General features: G+C 50.4%; 1 protein-coding gene across 1 annotated transcript in view; it reads right to left on the bottom strand.

The window, feature by feature from the left end:
- The window catches only part of LOC138570298 (fatty acyl-CoA hydrolase precursor, medium chain-like), a 373,857-nt gene that overhangs the window by 316,733 nt on the left and 37,782 nt on the right, over nt 1-19,342 (bottom strand). The gene's annotated exons all lie outside the window — the stretch shown is intronic.

Here is a 19,342-nt window from a genome sequence, read left to right as displayed (position 1 = left end):
GTGAGGCACTAAGTGCAGGCTGATAATAGGTAACTGCCCCCCATGGATCCACACCATCACCTGAGCGTGAGGCACCAAGTGCAGACTGATAATAGGTAACTGCCCCCATGGATCCACACCATCACCTGAATGTGAGGCACTAAGTGCAGACTGATAATAGGTAACTGTCCCCATGGATCCACACCATCACCTGAATGTGATACACTAAGTGCAGACTGATAATAAGTAACTGCCCCCCCATGGATCCACACCATCACCTGAGCGTGAGGCACTAAGTGCAGACTGATAATAGGTAACTGCCCCCATGGATCCACACCATCACCTGAATGTGAGGCACTAAGTGCAGACTGATAATAGGTAACTGTCCCCATGGATCCACACCATCACCTGAATGTGAGGCACTAAGTGCAAACTGAGAATAGGTAACTGCCCCCCCCATGGATCCACACCATCACCTGAATGTGAGGCACTAAGTGCAGGCTGATAATAGGTAACTGCCCCCCATGGATCCACACCATCACCTGAATGTGAGGCACTAAGTGCAGGCTGATAATAGGTAACTGCCCCCCCATGGATCCACACCATCACCTGAGCGTGAGGCACTAAGTGCAGGCAGATAATAGGTAACTGCCCCCCCATGGATCCACACCATCACCTGAGCGTGAGGCACTAAGCGCAGACTGAGAATATGTAACTGCCCCCCCATGGATCCACACCATCACCTGAATGTGAGGCACTAAGTGCAGGCTGATAATAGGTAACTGCCCCCCCATGGATCCACACCATCACCTGAGCGTGAGGCACTAAGTGCAGGCTGATAATAGGTAACTGCCCCCCCATGGATCCACACCATCACCTGAGCGTGAGGCATTAAGTGCAGGCTGATAATAGGTAACTGCCCCCCCATGGATCCACACCATCACCTGAGCGTGAGGCACTAAGTGCAGGCTGATAATAGGTAACTGCCCCCCCATGGATCCACACCATCACCTGAATGTGATGCACTAAGTGCAGACTGATAATAAGTAACTGTCCCCATGGATCCACACCATCACCTGTGCGTGAGGCACTAAGTGCAGACTGATAATAGGTAACTGCCCCCATGGATCCACACCATCACCTGAATGTGAGGCACTAAGTGCAGACTGATAATAGGTAACTGCCCCCATGGATCCACACCATCACCTGAATGTGAGGCACTAAGTGCAGACTGATAATAGGTAACTGTCCCCATGGATCCACACCATCACCTGAATGTGAGGCACTAAGTGCAGACTGAGAATAGGTAACTGCCCCCCCCCCCATGGATCCACACCATCACCTGAATGTGAGGCACTAAGTGCAGGCTGATAATAGGTAACTGCCCCCCCATGGATCCACACCATCACCTGAATGTGAGGCACTAAGTGCAGGCTGATAATAGGTAACTGCCCCCCATGGATCCACACCATCACCTGAGCGTGAGGCACTAAGTGCAGGCTGATAATAGGTAACTGCCCCCCCATGGATCCACACCATCACCTGAGCGTGAGGCACTAAGTGCAGGCTGATAATAGGTAACTGCCCCCATGGATCCACACCATCACCTGAATGTGATACACTAAGTGCAGGCTGATAATAGGTAACTGCCCCCCCATGGATCCACACCATCACCTGAGCGTGAGGCACTAAGTGCAGGCTGATAATAGGTAACTGCCCACATGGATCCACACCATCACCTGAATGTGATACACTAAGTGCAGGCTGGTAATAGGTAACTGCCCCCCCCATGGATCCACACCATCACCTGAATGTGAGGCACTAAGTGCAGACTGGTAATAGGTAACTGCCCCCCCCCATGGATCCACACCATCACCTGAATGTGAGGCACTAAGTGCAGGCTGATAATAGGTAACTGTCCCCATGGATCCACACCATCACCTGAATGTGAGGCACTAAGTGCAACTGATAATAGGTAACTGCTCCCCATGGATCCACACCATCACCTGAATGTGAGGCACTAAGTGCAGGCTGATAATAGGTAACTGCCCCCATGGATCCACACCATCACCTGAATGTGATACACTAAGTGCAGACTGATAATAAGTAACTGTACCCGTGGATCCACACCATCACCTGAGCGTGAGGCACTAAGTGCAGACTGATAATAGGTAACTGTCCCCATGGATCCACACCATCACCTGAATGTGAGGCACTAAGTGCAGACTGAGAATAGGTAACTGTCCCCCATGGATCCACACCATCACCTGAATGTGAGGCACTGAGTGCAGACTGAGAATAGGTAACTGCCCCCCCGCATGGATCCACACCATCACCTGAATGTGAGGCACTAAGTGCAGACTCATAATAGGTAACTGCCCCCCATGGATCCACACCATCACCTGAATGTGAGGCACTAAGTGCAGACTGATAATAGGTAACTGTCCCCATGGATCCACACCATCACATGAATGTGAGGCACTAAGTGCAGACTGATAATAGGTAACTGTCCCCATGGATCCACACCATCACCTGAACGTGAGGCACTAAGTGCAGACTGATAATAGGTAACTGCCCCCATGGATCCACACCATCACCTGAATGTGAGGCACTAAGTGCAGACTGATAATAGGTAACTGTCCCCATGGATCCACACCATCACCTGAATGTGAGGCACTAAGTGCAGACTGATAATAGGTAACTGCCCCCCCCATGGATCCACACCATCACCTGAATGTGAGGCAGTAAGTGCAGACTGATAATAGGTAACTGTCCCCATGGATCCACACCATCACCTGAATGTGAGGCACTAAGTGCAGACTGAGAATATGTAACTGCCCCCCCCATGGATCCACACCATCACCTGAATGTGAGGCACTAAGTGCTGACTGAGAATAGGTAACTGTCCCCATGGATCCACACCATCACCTGAATGTGAGGCACTAAGTGCAGACTGAGAATATGTAACTGCCCCCCCCCATGGATCCACACCATCACCTAAATGTGAGGCACTAAGTGCAGACTGAGAATAGGTAACTGCCCCCCCCATGGATCCACACCATCACCTGAATGTGAGACACTAAGTGCAGACTGAGAATATGTAACTGCCCCCCATGGATCCACACCATCACCTGAATGTGAGATTAGAAATGGAATGTGCACCTTAGGGAAGTAAGGGGGGGCTTTCACCTCAAGCCACAGACTACAGGCCGGCATCACACAAAGCAAATGTTCACAAAAAACTTCAGTTTAGCAAAATTAAACTGCACCATATTCACAAAAGACCCCCAAATGTGTGCATTGTGGATTTGCACATTCAGATGCCCCCTCCCAAATGTGTGCATTGTGGATTTGCACATTTAGATGCCCCCCTCCCAAATGTGTGCATTTCCATTTGCATATTCAGAGGCCCCCCTCCCAAATGTGTGCATTGTGGATTTGCACATTCAGATGCCCCCTCCCAAATGTGTGCATTGTGGATTTGCACATTCAGATGCCCCCCTCCCAAATGTGTGCATTTCCATTTGCCTATTCAGCTGCCCCCCTCCCAAATGTGTGCATTTCCATTTGCATATTCAGATGCCCCTCCCAAATGTGTGCATTTCCATTTGCATATTCAGATGCCCCCCTCCCAAATGTGTGCATTTCCATTTGCTTATTCAGCTGCCCCCCTCCCAAATGTGTGCATTTCCATTAGCATATTCAGATGCCCCCCTCCCAAATGTGTGCATTTCCATTTGCATATTCAGATGCCCCTCCCAAATGTGTGCATTTTCCATTTGCATATTCAGATGCCCCCTCCCAAATATGTGCATTTCCATTTGCATATTCAGATGCCCCCTCCCAAATGTGTGCATTTCCATTTGCATATTCAGATACCCCCTCCCAAATGTGTACATTTCCATTAGCATATTCAGATGCCCACCCCCCAAATGTGTGCATTGTGCATTTGCACATTCAGATGCCCCTCCCAAATGTGTGCATTTCCATTTGCATATTTAGATGCCCCCTCCCAAATGTGTGCATTTCCATTTGCATATTCAGATGTCCCCTCCCAAAGGTGTGCATTGTGCATTTGCACATTCAGATGCCCCTCCCAAATGTGTGCATTTCCATTTGCATATTCAGATGCCCCCCTCCCAAATGTGTGCATTGTGGATTTGCACATTCAGATGCCCCCTTCCAAATGTGTGCATTGTGGATTTGCACATTCAGATGCCCCCTCCCAAATGTGTGCATTGTGGATTTGCACATTCAGATGCCCCCTCCCAAATGTGTGCATTGTGGATTTGCACATTTAGATGCCCCCATCCCAAATGTGTGCATTTCCATTTGCATATTCAGATGCCCCCCTCCCAAATGTGTGCATTGTGGATTTGCACATTCAGATGCCCCCTCCCAAATGTGTGCATTGTGGATTTGCACATTCAGTTGCCCCCTCCCAAATGTGTGCATTTCCATTTGCATATTCAGCTGCCCCCCTCCCAAATGTGTGCATTTCCATTTGCATATTCAGATGCCCCTCCCAAATGTGTGCATTTCCATTTGCATATTCAGATGCCCCCCTCCCAAATGTGTGCATTTCCATTTGCATATTCAGCTGCCCCCTCCCAAATGTGTGCATTCTATTTGCATATTCAGATGCCCCCCTCCCAAATGTGTGCATTGTGGATTTGCACATTCAGATGCCCCCTCCCAAATGTGTGCATTGTGGATTTGCAAATTTAGATGCCCCCCTCCCAAATGTGTGCATTTCCATTTGCATATTCAGATGCCCCCCTCCCAAATGTGTGCATTGTGGATTTGCACATTCAGATGCCCCCTCCCAAATGTGTGCATTGTGGATTTGCACATTCAGATGCCCCCTCCCAAATGTGTGCATTTCCATTTGCATATTCAGCTGTGCCCCTCCCAAATGTGTGCATTTCCATTTGCATATTCAGATGCCCCTCCCAAATGTGTGCATTTCCATTTGCATATTCAGATGCCCCACTCCCAAATGTGTGCATTTCCATTTGCATATTCAGCTGCCCCCTCCTAAATGTGTGCATTCCCATTAACATATTCAGATGCCCCCCTCCCAAATGTGTGCATTCCATTAGCATATTCAGATGCCCCCCCTCCCAAATGTGTGCATTTCCATTAGCATATTCAGATGCCCCCCTCCCAAATGTGTGCATTTCCATTTGCATATTCAGATGCCCCCTCCCAAATGTGTGCATTTCCATTAGCATATTCAGATGCCCCCTCCCAAATGTGTGCATTTCCATTTGCATATTCAGATGCCCCTCCCAAATGTGTGCATTTCCATTTGCATATTCAGATGCCCCCCTCCCAAATGTGTGCATTGTGGATTTGCACATTCAGATGCCCCCTCCCAAATGTGTGCATTGTGGATTTGCACATTCAGATGCCCCCTCCCAAATGTGTGCATTGTGGATTTGCACATTTAGATGCCCCCATCCCAAATGTGTGCATTTCCATTTGCATATTCAGATGCCCCCCTCCCAAATGTGTGCATTGTGGATTTGCACATTCAGATGCCCCCTCCCAAATGTGTGCATTGTGGATTTGCACATTCAGATGCCCCCTCCCAAATGTGTGCATTTCCATTTGCATATTCAGCTGCCCCCTCCCAAATGTGTGCATTCCCATTTGCATATTCAGATGCCCCTCCCAAATGTGTGCATTTCCATTTGCATATTCAGATGCCCCCCTCCAAAATGTGTGCATTTCCATTTGCATATTCAGCTGCCCCCTCCCAAATGTGTGCCTTTCCATTTGCATATTCAGATGCCCCCCTCCCAAATGTGTGCATTGTGGATTTGCACATTCAGATGCCCCCTCCCAAATGTGTGCATTGTGGATTTGCACATTTAGATGCCCCCCTCCCAGATGTGTGCATTTCCATTTGCATATTCAGATGCCCCCTCCCAAATGTGTGCATTGTGGATTTGCACATTCAGATGCCCCCTCCCAAATGTGTGCATTGTGGATTTGCACATTCAGATGCCCCCTCCCAAATGTGTGCATTTCCATTTGCATATTCAGCTGCCCCCCTCCCAAATGTGTGCATTTCCATTTGCATATTCAGATGCCCCCTCCCAAATGTGTGCATTGTGGATTTGCACATTTAGATGCCCCCCTCCCAGATGTGTGCATTTCCATTTGCATATTCAGATGCCCCCTCCCAAATGTGTGCATTGTGGATTTGCACATTCAGATGCCCCCTCCCAAATGTGTGCATTGTGGATTTGCACATTCAGATGCCCCCTCCCAAATGTGTGCATTTCCATTTGCATATTCAGATGCCCCCCCCTCCCAAATGTGTGCATTTCCATTTGCATATTCAGATGCCCCCTCCCAAATGTGTGCATTTCCATTAGCATATTCAGATGCCCCCTCCCAAATGTGTGCATTTCCATTAGCATATTCAGATGCCCCCCCAAATGTGTGCATTGTGCATTTGCACATTCAGATGCCCCTCCCAAATGTGTGCATTTACATTTTCATATTTAGATGCCCCCTCCCAAAAGTGTGCATTTCCATTTGCATATTCAGATGCCCCCCTCCCAAATGTGTGCATTGTGCATTTGCACATTCAGATGCCCCTCCCAAATGTGTGCATTTCCATTTGCATATTCAGATGCCCCCCTCCCAAATGTGTGCATTTCCATTTGCACTTTCAGGTGCTCCCTCCCAAATGTGTGCATTGTGGATTTTCACATTCAGATGCCCCCCTCCCAAATGTGTGCATTGTGGATTTGCACATTCAGATGCCCCCTCCCAAATGTGTGCATTGTGGATTTGCACTTTCAGATGCCCCTCTCAAATGTGTGCATTGTGAATTTGCACTTTCAGATGCTCCCTCCCAAATGTGTGCATTGTGGATTTTCACATTCAGATGCCCCCCCAAATGTGTGCATTGTGGATTTGCACTTTCAGATGCTCCCTCCCAAATGTGTGCATTGTGGATTTGCACTTTCAGATGCCCCCTCCCAAATGTGTGCATTGTGGATTTGCACATTCAGATGCCCCCCCAAATGTGTGCATTTCCATTTGCATATTCAGCTGCCCCCCTCCCAAATGTGTGCATTTCCATTAGCATATTCAGATGCCCCCCTCCCAAATGTGTGCATTGCCATTTGCATATTCAGATGCCCCCCTCCAAAATGTGTGCATTTCCATTTGCATACTCAGATGCCCCCTCCCAAATGTGTGCATTTCCATTTGCATATTCAGATGCCCCCTCCCAAATGTGTGCATTTCCATTTGCATATTCAGATGCCCCCCAAATGTGTGCATTTCCATTTGCATATTCAGATGCCCCCTCCCAAATGTGTGCAAATGTGTGCATTGTGCCTTTGCACATTCAGATGCCCGCCAACCCTGTGCACAACTGTGCAGACCAGTGAGTGGAGGGGGCCGTTGCCACAAATTTCAGAAGGGCTTTCTGATTTAGAGACGGGTTCACTGTGAAATGTGTGAGAAAGAAAAGTGTGCACACGCACAAGGGGATGATCAACACATGTGAGGCCCCTTGTTTGCATTCCGTGCATGTTTTAGAGCAGTGGGACCACAGTGGTGCAACGTCCGCGGTGTCTCACTTGCACCTCTATCCCTTAAACAGTGCTATACATATGCTTTCCTTTTCCCCCTCACTTCACAATGACAGGCCTTCTGGGGGTCTTCACAATGCAGTGCCCCCCTGCACCCAGCTCGGTGCTGGGAGCCCGGAATACATTCGTGTTGAATGCACGCCTCAAGAACATCACTGGCTGCTTGTACGCACATTAGTGAAGATCTCCATCAATGCACAGAAAGCTGTGCGCATGTGTATACCGCTCATGGACAGCACACACCATATGCGAGTCCAGACTCCAGTGAAGTCAGGAACACTTCCGGTTGGCTGCAGCGAGGTTCTGTAAAGTGGCGACCTCCAGCAGTACCGCAACCATTAGAATCTGTCACCCCCCTGTGACTCGTCTCTGTCGCTTTAAGGCAGAGGCGCCAAACTCTGAGGGTGTGTTGATTGACGTGAGAGGGACATGGGAGGAGTGTTAACGGAATGGCAGTTCCAAGTTTGTAACGAAATAAAGAAGATTTATTGTTTGAACTCCGGTCTTGTGTCCAGTTATTAAACGGCCCATTTGGGCAACAACTGGCGACGGGGACATCTCCAGCAGACCGGAGCCCAGTCCTCCTAGCGGGTGATCCCACTGCGCTTCTAAAGTGCTGTTGGCTGGGGATTCCCATCACGCTGTCCCTGGTCCCTGTACCTCAATTGCATACTCCGGTGATCCCGCCGAGCGAAAGAATGCTCAACTCATGGGCCCGCATCACCGCAATCCCGCTATCTTCCTGCACTCCAGGGTGAGACAAACAACCCGAATGCCTCCAAATGCCTCCGACATGTGCACCGGCGATCCCACCGAGACGCTGAAACGCTCGATCCCGAGCCCTTAGAAGCAAGCCTGCTGTAGATGCCCACATGGAGAGCAACTGGAGTCACTCCACTTGTAAGCCACGCGGCACTCCGCCAACGGTTATCCTTTCTCCCCCCAGATTTCTCACCACCCATGGAACCGTGTGCCAACGGCCATCTCACAAAAGAGGTTGGTGATCTCTCCACCCCTACGCCAACTACATTAGCGCCACGGCTCCTCCTCCTACGACACCCCATGTGCCTACTACTCAGCCCTAGGTTACAGTTCAACACCGCGCAGCAGCAGACAAGACCCTTGCACGTGCCAGCAACTGAGCCAGTGTGAGCCACCACACACGAACGTGGCCCAGGCTCACCCCAATGCTACAAGGAGGCATAGTGTAGAAAACACCCACAAGGAACGGCCCAAAAGCAGCCCCACCCAGGGACACAGTCATCCAGCTCCCACGATCCACCAGCCACCATGAGCAACCCTGCAACGCCACCCCCTGTGCACAGCACCAAATCAGTCATGTTGCGCATGCCACTTCCTTTCTCTATGACCCCACAAGCCGATAAAGGACCACGACGGACCGACTGGATGGAGGATTTCCATCACTTTGTGAGGGGATCAGGAGAAGGGGACTCGCCTCACCCGAGAGTTGTATTCATTACCCTGGTCGGCAGAGAGATAAAGACAATTGGTAAGACAATCCCAGCAGCTGACCAGCCGGATTTCGCCTCCCTGATCACTGCCCTGAACAAAATGAATATTGAACCAAACAGGGACTACAAGAGATATATATTCAATCAATGCCGCAGAAACCCGAAGAGACCGTTGATGAGTTTATTACCGGCTTGAGAGTCAAGGGGACCCACTGCCAGTTCCATGCTTTCTCCCTGGATGAGGCCATAAGACTGCGGATCATTGAGGGCTGCCTATCACCCACCCTCAAGAAACAGTTGCTAAAAAAGACTCTCTCGATAGAAGAAGTCAGCAAGCTCGCACAAATATTTGAGAGGGTCGATGCCCAAGCCGCCTTCATGTCAAGCACCCCAGCTGGGAAATATGACAGTGTTGAACTCATCGCCACAGTCCAGCAATCAACTCAACGACCAGAGGAGAGAGGGGCCACACCCTACAGATCGACCAACCAACCTGGACCCAGACAGCAGAGGCAGCGCTATAGATGTGGAATGGCTTTCCCCCATGCAGGGTCCTGCCCGGCTCTCTCGCAGAGGTGTGCCAACTGTGGAAGGGAAGTACACTTGCAATCCATCTGCAGGGAAGCGAGACCGTTCCCTACCCCGAGACCCCAGATGCCCAACAGGATGTCCTACCGGCCAACACAGCCTCAGCACTTCCAGAAAAGATTCTACCAGCCCAACCAACAACGCTACGTCAGGGCTGTGAAGGAGTACACGCACCGGACTACCACCAGGACTATGGCTACTACGACCAGCCCTGCTGCGTGGTCGATGAATATGATGAGCCCCCTCCACACTACCAAGAATATGACAACCCGAACCAAATCACGCCTTACCAGAGCACCGCCTACTACGACCAACCGCCACACGATGAATACGTCAACCTCATCCAAGACGATAAGAAGGCAAGAGAGGCCTCAAGGATCCCAGTCAAGATGGGAAACAGCCTTATCCATTTTATAGTAGACTCTGGCGCTTCTGTCAATATCATGGTGGAATAAGAATACCTGAAAATCCCCCACAAACCATCCTTAGAGAAGACATATTGGAGGATTTTTCAATGGGCAGCGACAGTGCCCCTACATGCCATCGGACATTTCAAGCGTCAACCCCTCCACAAATGTTTGAGCGTCGGCACAACCATCCTTGTCATTAGAAGCCCGACTAAAGGCTGATGCCTCCTCAGTTACCACACAGCCTCGTGCCTGGAGATCATTGACATCCACTTTGGTGAAGGTGATGTGATAAACTCGTCTGCAGAGGGTTGCAGACGCGAAGGCTCCGTGTGCGCAATCAATACTTTCACGCCCTATGACCTCATCACCAAAAATGACATCCTGGAAAAATGTCCCTGATTATGCACAGGACTAGGAAAGCTGAGAGGTCCCCCTGTCAAGCTTCATATCGACCCGTCCGTTCGACCTGTCCCACAGCACGCCAGAAGGGTTGGGTTCCACCTCCAGGAAGAGGTCTCTAGAGAACTAGACCAGCTGCTCAACGACGGCATCATCGAACCAGCCACAGGTCCGACCCTGTGGGTGTACCCTCTAGTCATTGTATCAAAAGAGGGTGGGCGCTTACGCCTTTGTGTAGACATGAGGATGGCGATCACTGCTATTCATAGGGGAGACACCCAGGGCCGTGCATTGAGGAGATGATAGTACAACTAAATAAATCAGTGATGTTTTCAAAGCCTGACCTAATTCAGGGGTATCACCAACTGGAACTCCATCCCGAATCAAGAGGCATCACAACATTTGCTACTCATGAGGGCCTATTTCGCTACCAGAGTTTGAACTTTGGCATCTCGTCGGCAGACAAAATCTTTCAAGAGGCCATAAGACAAGTAATTAGACCAATCAAGGGTGCGCTAAATTATAGCGACCACATCCTTGTGTTCGGTACATCACGAGAAGCACACAACGCTGCGCTGCTCGCCACATGCGCAGCAGTACAAAACGCAGGTCTGACGCTCAACATTGAAAAATGTCGATTCAGCAAATCCAAGCTGAAGTTTTTCAGCCACATTTTCACCGCCAACAGTATGACTCCTGACCTAGATTAAGTCAGCACCATTACCAATTTGAAGGAACCCCTACAAGTGGCAGACGTTCTATCGTTCCTGGGGATGGCTGGATATTGTGCAAGATATATCCCGCACTATGCGTCCATTACTGAGCCAATCAGGAGGCTTCTGCAAAAGGAGATGCTGTTCACCTGGACCCCGGCCTGCCGGAAAGCCTTTGAATCCATCAAAAGAGCCCTGGATGAAGCCCACTGTCTGGCGTACTTCGACCCAAGCTGGCACACTGAAATCACTGTTGATGCAAGCCCCGTCGACCTTGGGGCCGTTCTAGTGCAGACAAGCGGCGCAGATATACATCCTAGGCAAATTGTTGCCTATGCAAGTAGAGCCCTGCCCGCCCCTGAATCTGCATACTCGCAGGCCAAAAAGGAGAGTCTGGCAGCTGTCTGGGCCTGCAAACACTTTCATAATTTCATAATTGCGAAGAAGTTCACACTGATTCGGGATCACCCAACGATGTTGTCCCTGTTCGGCAATCCATGCACGAAGATGCCCCCCAGAATAGAGCGATGGGGCATCAAGCTGCAAGAGTACAACTACGACATTGTGCATAGGCCTGGGGGTGACTGGAATCCAGCCGCCTACCTATCCCGCCACCCTGCGGGCTCTCAAACCACCCAAGCGAGTGACGCTGAATACATTGATCATGTCGCCGCCATCTACCTTCCTCCTGCATTGTCCTTTGAAACAGTTGCAGCCGCATCGGCTGCTGACCCAACGATGGCACTGGCCATCAGTTTGACCAACAACAATAGATGGAAGGACAACCGACGAGCGATGCTGAGCCACCCGGAGGTGTGCAGGGAGGAGATCGAAAGACTGGCAAGGATCCACACTGAGCTGGCCGTCAAAGACCACTCTGTCCTACTGAGAGGATGCCGACTAGACATTCCTGCGACTCTCAGAGCCGAAGTAGTTAAAATGGCCCATGAAGGACACCAAGGGGCTGAGAACATCAAGAGGCAACTACGTTGTTACGTATAGTTCCCCTTCCTAGAGTCACTGGTCGACAACTGGGTCAAGATCTGTCTGGCCTGCCAGTGCTCAGCACGAGCAGAGCCCCCAGGATCAGTACAGCCAACGCACATACCAGATCGGCCCTGGGAGAGGGTCGCCGTTGATGTCTACGGACCTCCTGTTGCTCATAGATGAATATTCTTGTTTCCCCAGCGACAAAGGAGTGGCTGCCACAGCGTACGCCCACATAGCGGGAATGCTTGATGAAGTCCTCAGTGAATGGGGCATCCCAAGAATAATAAAGTCGGACAATGGGCCGCCTTTCAACAGCCAAGAGTTTGCGGCATTTGCTAAACATTTCGGGTTCAAGCATCTGAAGATAACCCCTAGGTGGCCACAGGCCAATGGCATGGCAGAGCGCTTCATGGCCTCCATAAAGAAGACGCTGCAAAGAGCCCGCATAGAGGGCACCAGTCCTCACCAAGCTCTATGCAGACTCCTGTGTGACTATCGCAACACGCCACATGAGGCCACCAACAAGACCCCAGCTGAACTGATGGTACGGTATGACGTGCACACTCGCACCGTGAGGGAACGCTAATGCCTTCGGAGAGGAAGATATCGACGTAATCCGAAGAGACACTGAATGGAAAGAGAGGACCAAGCGCAAATCAGATTTGAGGCAGAGAGCAGTGCCCAAGGACTTCCAGGTCGTAGGTGAAGTTCTTGTCCAACAGCCGATGACTAAAAAGACAGACTCCCAGTATGCCCCAAAACCCATGAACGTCGTACCAGTCAAGGGCACGATGGATGGTGACTGCCCACAATGAGGACAGGGAAGTCACAAGGAACAGCTCCCTGTTCAAACACCTTGTCAAGAGAGAGAGCTGTGAACCGCTCCCTCCGGAAAAGGACCCAGAGCCAAGGGAGCTACGCGATGATCCGTGGGTTCCTCCCAGCGAGACAGGCCATCGAAGGGTGATGGCAGCTGAGCCATCAGAGCCGGAAGAGTCAAGTAAAAGAAGGGTCAGACCCCAGCTTGGTTGTTCTCTGTTTCCTGTGCAATTTGATGGGGGTCCAGCCATTTCGGCGTGTTACCCTGTATGATGTAGTGGATGTATTGATCTGCGATGAAGTGAGTGACTTGAGGTTCTTTGCAGCGGTGGCGCGACAGGAAATCCGCCAGGTAGTGCTCCTTGCCTGGTCTGTGCACTATGTTGAAGCTGTAGTCCTGCAATCTTAATACCCATCTGGCAATTCTCTGCGGCATCTTGGCCTGCGGATTCCCATAGATGAACAACAGTGCCTGATGGTCAGTGACTACTGTAAACAGTTTGCTGTACAGGAAAAGGTGAAAGTGTTCAAAGGCCCACACCACTGCTAGTCCCTCCTTGTCTGCCTGTGAGTAGGCCTGCTCCGTTTTTGAAAGGCTCCTACTGGCATAACATACAATGCACCTTGTGGTGCTGTCCTTGGCATTGATTTGTGTCAAGGTGGCGCCATAGCCTACTGGGCTAGCGTCCACGACTAACTCTGTTTCCCGTTTGGAGTTGAAGTAGGCCATGTTCTTGGCGTCTGATATGCGTTGTTTGATTGAATGGAATGCTTGTTGACACTCCTTAGTCCATGTAACTTCAGTGTTTTATTTTGTTAGGGCTCTGAGGGGTTCGCTGACGGAGGCGAAGTCTTGTATGTAACGGGTGCAGTAACTGGCAAGCCCAAGAAATGAGTGAAGATCGATATGTTTCTCGGAGGTTCCGCCTCATTTAGTGCCGTAACCTTTTTGGGATCTGGGGTCATACCATCTGATGAGAATATGTGTCCAAAGAATCAGAGGGTTTGTTTTCTGAAATCACATTTGTCTTTGTTCAGAGTGAGTTGGGCCTCCTCTAGGGCCATGCAGATTCGAGTATGTGTGTTATCGTGTTGTTCCTGATCTTGTCCGAAGACTAAAATATCATCGCTATAATTCAAGCAATTTGGTGTGTGTTTTATTACGTTGTGGATTTCAGATTGAACAATGTCACCAGCTGAGGAGACTCTGAAACTGAAACTGAGTCGTTTGTACCTGTACAGTCCTAAATGGGTGGCAAAAGTGGTGATGGATCTGGAGCTTTTGCGCAATTACAACTGATGATGTCCCTTGTTGAGGTCTAATTTGGAGAATATGGTGGCACCATTTAGCAGATGCACCATATCAGTGATGCAGGGAGCTTGGTGGCATTCTCGTAGGATGGCCTCATTCGGCCTGCACATGTCCACGCATATGCATATGTTGAGTCCCTGTTTGGTACGGGGATGATGGGGGACACCCATGGGGTGGGCCCTTCTGCAGGTTCAATGATGTCTGCTTCGAGGAGTTTGAGGAGTTCCTCTTCGACTTGTCTCTGTATATTTAACGGGATTCCTCGATAGTGTTAAGCTACGGGAGGAACTCTCGGGTCGATGTGTAGTTCGATCTGGTGTCCTTTTAGTTTTCCAAGGCCGTTGAACAGAGCTGAGAATAGCTGTGCGATTTTTGCAGTTGGGTCAAGTTATTTGTGGATCATTAGTCTGTATAGTACATGGATGAGGCCCATGTCAATGGCTGCCTTGTAGCTCAGGATGCAACCGCTCTCTGTGGCGGCCTCAAGTACGTGCACGGGGATTCTCCTTGACTGTCCCTTGTACATGCATGATGCCATAAAGTACTCTTTCCAGGGTAGCGGTGTCTTGGATCCAAATGTGAAAATGTGAAATTTTGCTGGTTGGAGCCGCGGAGGTTGCGGTATGCTGTCATAGACTTCTTCGCTGATAACGTTGACGGTTGCTCCCGTATCCACTAGGTACTCAGCAGCTATCTGATTTACTTGAATGATGAAGGTTGGACTGTGTTCCTCCGCCGTCGGGTTGCCCATTCTTTCCTTCTTGGTTCTTCTCGACGCTTCTCACTTCCCCTTGCGTCATTGTCCGATGATGCGCTCAACCTGCTGTCCGATTGCGAGTGCTCAACCAAATAGCGTATGTTTCTCCTGGGTCTTCTTCTTGACCTTGAGGGGGTTGGTGTGAGGTCACGCCAGTCACTCGACGTTCTGTCATGTGGTCTTCTCTCCGGCTTTTCTTTCATCGGTCTGCACTGAGGAGGCTCCATTGTTTGGCTGGTTGTTCTGGGAGGGCTTTGCGCTGGTCTGTCCTTTCCCTGCGACTGTCTCTCTTCACCCCGCATTTGACTCTGATACATGCGGCACACTGCTTTGAAGTGATTATCACCCCCCACAGGCTGAGCACTGTTGGCCGATGGCAGGGCATTGGCCCTCGTGTGGAAATTCGTACCCATTCCTGTAAAAGAATGGTTCGCCGCTAACTCTGGAAGTTGTTTCCAGCTTGTTGATGCTTTCACATTTGCCATGGGTTATTTTGATTTCACCCAGGCCTTCAACTTAGGAAGCTAGGGCTGCGTCTGTGCATGCGAGGTGTAAGATTTCCTCTAGTGTGCAAGGTTTCTGCAGTAGCCTTTTTCTGAATTCCACGCACTCACAGCCCACTATGATTTGCGACCTCGGCGCTTCGTCATTTGAGTAGTTGTTGAAGTGTTGAAGTTGCGGTGTTTCATCTTCACCCACATTCACATGACGAAAGCGTCCATAGATTCACCTTTTGTTTGCTTGGTCGTGTGGAACACGTGCCTTTCGTAGTCCACGTTTGTGTGGGGAGTGAAATAGTTGGTCAGGGTCGATTTGAGGTCTGCATACGTGTCTGTTGCGTCTGTGGGAGGGAACTCATCCACGATGTCGCTGACATTGGGGCCGATGGACAGCGTGAGGAGGCTGTGTTTCTTTTCGTCATCTACAGGCCCAATTGCTTTGATGCACACCTCAAAGTCTCTGGTCCATCTCTTCCAGCGAGGGCCTAGGCTGCTGGACTGAGACAGATCGAGAGATTTCTGTGGTGAAATGCTTGGCTGAGCACAAAAACACATGGTGAGCTTGGCTAAGCACTTCCTCTTGTATGCTCAGAAGTTCGCGCAATTCTCCCTGCATGGGCCACGTGGATGGATGCATTCGTGCCATGTGCATTTGATTTTGTGGTAAATTGTTTCTGGACCGGCCTGTTACCTTACTTCGTACGGGCCAAGTGTTCCTGGGAGTTCACGAGCACGTGCGCTTCAGTTAATGTCAGTAGAATGTTTCCTGACCGGACTGACTCCGACCAATAGATGTCGTGGTATGCGAACAAATACTTTCTTTCAGCATTGCCTCCTTGTGGCTGGACCTCTGACCGCTGCTGCCCTCTGGACCACTTCCATCTGGCCTCTCCCTCTGCGGCCCTTTCCCTCTCCGGTGACGGTTGTGAAGGATCTGGGATTTAAACCGTCTTCTTCTCTCTTGATGGAAGCCCAAATTGTTACCATCTGCCAGGGAGGGCATTTACAGCTAAAAATACTTTGGAAAGTTCTTCCTTTCCTCCCGAGACACTTTCATGCACCGGTGGTAGCCTCCCTGGTAATGAGCCGCCTGGATTTCTGTAACTCTGGCACAACCTCTGTATCTTATCAAGCGCCTTCAGCGACTCCAGAATCCTGCGGCTCAGGTGGCCACTGGCTTATTACGCCTATCCTGCGTAACCTTCATTGGCCCCCGGTGGCTAAATGCATCGAGTTTCAATCATTTTGGGTCGTTCATCATGCTGACCATGGACTGGTAAAATTCCAGCTTTATATTGCTGACCGGGCTCTACTGGTAATTCCATGCTAGAAAGTGGTTAGAACTGGCCAACGTTCATTTACGGTAGCGGCTGCCAAGCTGTGGCATGCACTGCCACGAGATGCTCGCGTTCTAGGGAATCAGCGTATGTTTAGGCACGCCTTGATAGGTCACTTCTTTTATTTTAGCCATACGTCTTCACTACCTACTTGGAAGGAACTATTAATGCCAAGCTGGCTTTGGCGAATGTGCGCTCTATACATTCTATAACATAACATAAAAGAGGTGTTATGTTTTTCGGTGCCCCAGTGGGAGCCATGTGGACTTTGCAGCCTGAGCAGTGCCGCGTTGCGTGCCTTGTCTCTTGGAGGCATCCTCTGATCGCTGCAGTGGGAAGGCAGCTGCGTGACACATTTCATTACAGCCCTGACAATTCCTGAGGTTTCATGCACTACCCCAGAGACCCAGAGAAGAGCAGGAAAGCCCAGAGGCTCTGGGAAAAACCTGGAGGTAAGGGAGGTCTGCATGCCACTGTGTAGCCTCTAGGCCTGTTGCATAGCACTGGGTAGCCTCTGGGCCAGTCACAATGCCTTGGTTTCCACTAGGCCAATCTCATGGCAATGTGTGGGCTCTAGGCTGGTTGCATAGCACTGGGTAGCCTCTAAGCCAGTCACAATGCCCTGGTATCCTCTAGGCCAATTCCATGGCACTGTGTGGCCTCTAGGCTGGTTGCATAGCACTGGGTAGCCTCTAAGCCAGTCACAATGCCCTGGTATCCTCTAGGCCAATTCCATGGCACTGTGTGGCCTCGGGGCTGGTTGCATGGCACTTGGTGGCCTCTAAGCCAGTCGCAAGGCCCTGGTATCCTCTAGGCCAATCCCATGGCACTAGGTGACCTGTAGGCCAGTGGCAAGGCCCTGGTATCCTCTAGGCCAATCTCATGGCACTTGCCAGCTTCTAGGCTGGTTGCATGGCACCGGGTAGCCTCTTGGCCAATCTCAAGGCACTGTGTAGCCTCTAGGCTGGTTGCATAGCACTGGGTAGCCTCTACGCCAGTCGCAAGGCCCTGGTATCTGGCATGAAGTGCTTGTAGGTGGTGGGTTCCAAATGTGTGTGTTGTCATTGGAAAAGGAAGGAGATATGTTGTAATGTGCATGTCCCTGTTTGAGAGCTGGTGATGTCATGTGGAATGTTTGATGTTGAATGATGTGTGAGGATTCTAGACAAGGTCAGTTAAGGCTGGGTGATGGGACCCAGTGGTTCTGTCCAAGTGTTCTTACTGTAACTTGTAATTAAGATGTTTGACGGAACATAAGAAGACTACAGAAGGTGCATTATAACACTGGCGACGAGGATTACTAAGAACCCATGCGAGCAGAACAAGAAGGCTGCTGAGGGGGGAGCAGCAGAAGAAGGACAGGAAGCACTGCCCCCCCAGACATCAAGGAAGTAAGTCCCATAACCCAGGGGTGCAGTATGCAAGGGATTGAGGGATAGAGAAAGCCCCAGGAGTATCGTAAAGGCACACGTGCGAAGAGAGCCCCAAAAAGGGCAGAGTCCCATGAGAAGTATATGAAGTTCAAGATAAACAAGGCAAGGAGGGGGAAGCGTAACTTGCCCCGCATCCTTTGCAGCAGCTGGGGCGGGGCCCGAGGCGAAAGTAGCCCCACCTTGAAGATATGCGCTGTGGCCTTTGAGCAGAGCAGGGACTGCAGGGATATTATAATTGATCTTGAGTTTGAAAAAGGGAGATGAATTGAGACCTGTCTAAGGGGCCAGTAACGTTACATCCAGAAGAAAGCCCCATTCTGGAAATGAGATGCATTTAAAATGAGGGGGTTTTCGGGGCAGTTCACAAGCCCCGCCTGGGTGACAGTTGGTGGGAGGAGATGTGATCTGCTCTGAGCAGGGCCGGAGAATGGTGACGTCATTATCAGCAGCTGGGTGATGGCGGCCGAGTGGAACCCCATGGTGTCACATGCAGGACGTGGCTGCGTTCGGAAGCGCTGTTTCCAAGTCAGAGGGTCACCTGAAGACACTGTCCCTGCAGCTCAAGTAAAGGGGTGTGCAGAGGATTTAGATGAATGCACCCATGGACACGTTGGGAGGCGTGCTGGTGACAAAAGAACTGAAGGGAGAGATGACCCCGGGACCGACGAGGGACAGGTGGTTACCGGCACCGCGCAAAGGAGTGACATACAAAGCCGGTATTCTCCAAGTCAGGTGAGACTCGAGACCTACAGTGAGTCATGGTGCAGAGGTAGCAGGAAAGGTGGTCCTCAGATGCCACATGGAAGAGGTGTCCTTTGAAGGCTGCATTATATGTTATGGAGGCCATGAGAGAGGCAATTAGAGCCTACACGTTATAAGCAGTTTAATGCACACTAGTGGGCACAGTGTTCAGAGACTGAGCATGAAGTGTTTGTGTGTTCTCGTAGTTTGTGGGTGAATGAAATGCACACATGTTTAATAAGATGAAGCATAATATATTGAGGAATTTTAGGC

Source organism: Ambystoma mexicanum, chromosome 2q (assembly GCF_040938575.1).
Source record: "Ambystoma mexicanum isolate Mex_15411 chromosome 2q, UKY_AmexF1_1, whole genome shotgun sequence".
NCBI classification, from domain to species: Eukaryota; Metazoa; Chordata; class Amphibia; order Caudata; family Ambystomatidae; genus Ambystoma; species Ambystoma mexicanum.
This window is presented reverse-complemented; position numbering and strand designations above follow the sequence as displayed.